This window comes from Ambystoma mexicanum, chromosome 1p, assembly GCF_040938575.1.
Source record: "Ambystoma mexicanum isolate Mex_15411 chromosome 1p, UKY_AmexF1_1, whole genome shotgun sequence".
NCBI lineage: Eukaryota > Metazoa > Chordata > Amphibia > Caudata > Ambystomatidae > Ambystoma > Ambystoma mexicanum.
The window spans coordinates 444,777,940-444,783,338 of record NC_090921.1 but is presented as its reverse complement, the minus strand read 5'-3'; the positions used below and the strand labels follow the sequence as shown (position 1 = coordinate 444,783,338).

At 46.1% G+C, this 5,399-nt stretch overlaps 1 long non-coding RNA gene across 1 annotated transcript; it reads right to left on the bottom strand.

Moving 5' to 3' along the window:
* Positions 1-4,141: 4,141 nt before the first annotated feature.
* On the bottom strand, positions 4,142-5,172 carry LOC138519532 (uncharacterized). The gene is made up of 3 exons (XR_011282775.1): positions 5,039-5,172; positions 4,834-4,950; positions 4,142-4,503 (listed from the first exon to the last, which is right to left on the bottom strand). It is a non-coding gene; the product is annotated as an uncharacterized lncRNA (long non-coding RNA).
* Between the last annotated feature and the right edge of the window lie 227 nt (positions 5,173-5,399).

Here is a 5,399-nt window from a genome sequence, read left to right as displayed (position 1 = left end):
TATAATTTCTATCTCACTTAATGCCAATATCCCCTCCAACTCTCTCACTCACTGTCGCTCTTCCAGCTCTACTACTGTTCCTATTTCCCTACCACTCTAGGATATGGTGTGCCCTGTACACCGCTCTCACTGTTACAGAACCCGGGGATATTGGGCCCTGCTCCCCTCTTCTAGCCCCTTTTACATAACCCAGGGATATGGGGCAAGGCTCAACTTTGTACTGCCGACTACCACTCTACCACTTGTATTCTTCCCTCACTACTCCCACCAGTTACTTCCTTTTCTCCCAACAACTACTAGTGCCACCTCCGCTCCTACTACTATCCCACTCCGCCACTACTCCTATTCTGTCTCTAATACTCGCACTCTCCTCTCTCTCACACAAACACTCCACAGACCTCCTCCTTTACAATAGCCTCCACCTCCAGTCGCTCTCGCCTCCTCTGGTCTCTTGGACATCCTCCTCCGTCTCCTAGCCTCACCCAACTACTCACACCTACACACTCACACACTCCTCCTTAAATATGCCACCCCCTCCCAGGATTGGCCACTCACCCTGTTCAATCACTTACCTGGCTCAAGGGGGAGTGGCAGGGGAGTGTTTATGGAAGCTTCAAAAAGGGCTTGTAAGCGCAGCCCCCATTTCCAGAAGCATCTCTGGCAAGGAGAGTGGAAGAGTTCCTGAGTAACTGGGGATCCTGTTCTATAAGGCCTTCTAATGGGCTTTTTCAATCTTAATATCACTGGTGAGCTAGTGGGAGCCTCATTAATAACGCCTCATTTCCTGAATGGTGTGTAGATTTCTGGAGACTTTGCTACTCTGCTTTCTTGCGTGGCCAGTTTTAGGCTGCTGGCTGTGTGCTACGAAAAAGTGTGAACTGCTGCTGCGTGGTGGCTTCCCTCTGCTGTCTCCCGCTGTGGTTTTCCCCCATCGGTGTTCGCCATCATCATAATAGGTAAGGTGGGGATGGGTGCAGGTCTGTACACCCTCTTCTGAGCACCAGTGAATGTTTAGGGTGGACACCCTCCCTTCCCAAACACGGCCTGTAAGAAGGCCTTGCCATAGTCGGCAAATAACAAAAACCACCATCAAACAATATGTCCCACCTCATATGCCATTTCTCCCTATCTGTACTCTAATGCAATAGTTTCAGCATATTGGTGGTGCTGCCACCTAATAGCCAAACTAACGATGCAGATCACATGAATAGATAAGTTTTCAACAAAAGATGATTGATACATTTATGCTCCACTAATTGTGCTTTGATGACCAACCTTCGTCAGGATTACTATTTTACTACACATTAACGAAATAAGTAAAAAAGTAACATTATTAAAGAAATACAATAATTCGTAAAAAATACAAAGATGAAAAGTTACATAGAAGAATATTGTATAGAGACTCCACATATTACACCAACAGATGCTTTGACTTTATTATGGCAACTTAGAAATCCCTACTCGGGTAAATGTGCCCCTGTAAAAATGCTTGAAATAAAAAGGGACTATAAAATCATGTGGCACAAGGTTAGTGGGTGGCATTCAGTATTTAAGGTCGGTACAATTTTAAAGGAAGGGAAAATGCATAAAATGAATCTAAGACCCATTTCAACTAGTATGCACGAAAACAGTAAATATGAAACATGTTCCGTTTAAACTATTCAATGATTTGTGGTGTTTATACTCCTACGTCCCGTCCCCTTTCGTCCATATTTGTGGGATATTCCGTACTTCGGGATGGGACTGGAGCACTTTTTCAAAAAAGCATAAACAATTGAAAATCTTTTTACGCGGGGTACCACACGTGGCCATAACCCCGCCCCCCTGCGCTCTGCCCCACGCATCGCACTTCAGTCCTTTTCTCTGCGCGGTCAGGGCTGGATGCACTTGCATCACCGGGAAAGATTTTTTGCTCCGGTTGTCCTTCTCTCCTGCTCCAGTTCAGCGGTCTCTTAGTCCTCCGTCTATGCTGGAGCGTCTGGGATTTGTGTCCTGTTCTTCATGCGAACGTCGCTTCGCTAGGGGGATCCCCATTCTCTCTGCTTGGACTGTCTCAGGCCGGACCACCGCTGGGATTCGTGTTTCTACTGGAATTCGCTCTCCATCCGGGCACTCCAGCGCCATCTTCTTCGGTGGGAGGACGTCTTTCAGCATGTTCCTCATCTTCAGCTTTTCATCGACGAAAAGAAGAGACGCCCAGTAAGTTCCTTACTTTTTAGGGCTCCCCGGCCGGAGGACTCCTTCCCGGGGTCTTCTAGGTCCGGGAGGGGCTTAAGCAGCTCTAACACCAGGGATTCCCCTGAGGTGCCTCGCAGGCCTAATAGGTGTACCAGAGTTTTCTCAGAGGGTTCCCACGACAGACCTTCCAACACCGGACCACGTTCCGAGGTTCACCTGTCGGGTGCTAAATTTCAGCCCAAATCATCTGTGGCTTTGAACACCGGGGTTCGCTCAGTGGTCTCAGTTTCTGGAGCTTTCCACACAGACACCGCGGTATGCCCTGAGGCCTCTTTTTCTGGAGCTTTCTGTACCAAGCCACGGCTGGAGGACCCTCACGAGGGAGCTACACATACCGGGAGGAAACCTGAATTTCCTCTTTTTGAGGCTAAGGACTGTACCGACAAAATCGAGAGACCTGCTCTGAAGGTCTTGTCTGTAAGGGTGATTCCTCAGCATTCCCGCGCTCAGGGATGCAGTGATACCGGTTCTTGTCGAGGTGGCAAAGAGGGTGGTCATAAACTGTAATTCCTCTGTTACCGGCTCTGCCGAGGTACCTCCTCTAGAGGCAAAGTTTGGGGCCACCTCCAAGATGTCCACTAAACATCCGAGACCCCACCCATTACCAGCTCTACCGAGGACCTTTGTGTCAAGGCTAAGGTGTTCCTTAAGTCCCCTGACCAACCTGAGGAGATGGTTGCCTCATCTGCACATTTGACGTAGTTCTCTTCAGGCACTACCAAAATGGTGGCCCAACTCTAATGGTCCACGGTGGCCATTTTGGATTCTTCCCTTTCACCTAGGTTCTCAATGGCGGGTGCTGGGAACCTTAATTTTGGGACTGAGCAGCCGTTACCACCTCAGGTTGAAGGTAAAAATCTGTTCCGCACTTATTATTACTGGCGTGCTCGGATGCCGCTGCCTCATACTGTCTCTGGGCCTTCCTCGCAACCATCCTCATTGTGTTTGTGGGCGTATGTCCCATATGAGATACCTCTGCCTACCTCAGCACCCAAACCTTCATCAGAGGATGTACTATTCAGGAAATTTCAGATGCTCATGCACTCTGACCCTATGAAGGAGTATTTAGGGGTCTTTTCAAGGAAATCTACCCTGAACCTCTGGCTCCACCTTCCACTCCATCGGCTCCTGTGGTGGTACCACCTCTTCCTATTGGTCCGCCTCCAGCGCTTCCGCCCCTATTCCCGCTGTCTCCAATAGAGAAGACATCGGTAGAACGGAATAGCACTTTAAAACCTGTGGCGGCCCAGCCATCTGCTCCTGATTCACTGGATGACCCTCAAGCAGATTAGGATAGCGATGTGCAGCCCGCTCTGTCAGAGCATTCCATGACCGGGTTCTGGATATGATGGCCCTCCTCGTCATTCCAGTACCTGTGGCCCCTGCTCCACAGGAAGGGGTGCTTTCGGGAGCGTTCACCTTGTCACCACAAGAGCATACCGGCCTGTTCCTCCAGAGGTACGTTTTGGCTGAGGCCTGTGAGGTCTGGGATAAGCCCCACACCGGGCTGCATATCAATAAGAGAAATGACGCCCGTTACAGGCTTCACACCTCTGAGGAGATAGCCTTGGCCTCTGTGACCTCAACGGCTGCAGTTCAGATTCTGTCCAAGGAAGATAAGATTCTGGACTCCTTGGGCAAGAAAGTATTTGCCAATTCAGCCCTCCAACATCGTCAAGCGAAGACCAAGCTCATCCTGGCTGCAGCTAATATGAGGTTTTAAGTAATGGGTAATCCCTATTTTTTGTTGACGGGGGGTCTCATCTGGAGGAAGGGACAATCTATAAGGGAGAAAAGTGAAAAACAGATGGACTACCTCTCTCTTTTAGTCTTGTATGGTTCTTACGTGAGAGTTAAAGGCCACCTAACTATGTCATTAGTTAGGAAGTCGCAGGGGGAGAAAAATTGCACTAATCACTCCAACTTGTAACAAAGGTTCTGTCTCTTTAATAGTTGTAAAACATCTTTAAAAAGCATTTTTAAATTGATACTCAATCATATCACTCATTCTACATACATCTCATCTAACAGGGGAGTTCTAAAGTGAATATAAATCTTTGTAGGCATAACATTTCCGTTTGAATATGCAATTTAGACATGGGAAAAAACATTTGATTTTCCTTAAACAGTCGACATATGTTTCGGCCCGTTATGATATACCACTTTTGTCAACGGTGGTCACCAGACTAAGTATAAGGCCATCTTCAGGACACCAATTGCTTTGTAGTTGATCAATCTTGATCCCCTTTTAGTACATACACACGTCTGCAAAATAATTTTTTCATACATCAGTATACGTATATTAATCTTATGTAAGACTCTGCTGTGAGACATTTGTTTTTTTAAAAAAGACAGAACAAGTTGCGTATCTCCACTTTGACTAAATTTAAGAGCGATGGCTAGTTTTATGTTATACTAAACCTGCCTTTATCCCACTAAGTCCATATTGTGCTATTTAGACTATTGAGAATACTTAGACAAACGGTGTCACTAACTGTACAACTACCCTCGTCTCAGGTTTTTGTCACTTAATGGAAAACCCTACACTTTAACGTGTCTTTTAACATTTTTTAAAAAAATATTAAAAACACTTACATGTCCACATCTTGTATTTATGTGACTAGAATTCTGCGGTTTATCTCGCTGTCTGAGCTTGTTGTACTCAAAAATTCTCGCGCAGGTAACTTAAGTTGCGCTTTGTGATGTTGGTGCCTGTAGTTAATTAAAAACAACTGTTTAGAAATGGCACCTGTGGTTAATTCTAGACCACTATTTGAACATACCACAATTTGTCGCTGACCTCTTAGATGATATGAGGAGAAATGATGACTTTCAATTTGGCATCAGCTGTTTTTGCATAAATGGTCGTTAATGCCTTGGTTGAATGTTGCCAGGTGCCTTCTGGTGATTTAGGATGGACTGAAAGGCCGTGAATGGATTTGTTTCCTATGGCAATGGAAACGAAACATAATTAGCCTGACAGCATTTGAATGCATGATGAGCCAGTTGAAAAAATGCTTGTAAAATTAAGCTCTAGTCGAGCTATGGGGCATGTAATTTTAACACATTTTTCTATTATTGTTTTAAAACTCATTGTTACAAGGCCTCAGCCCGTCAGTTTTTATGCCGTTGGTGTTAAATGCACCCTGGAGCTGTTTGCA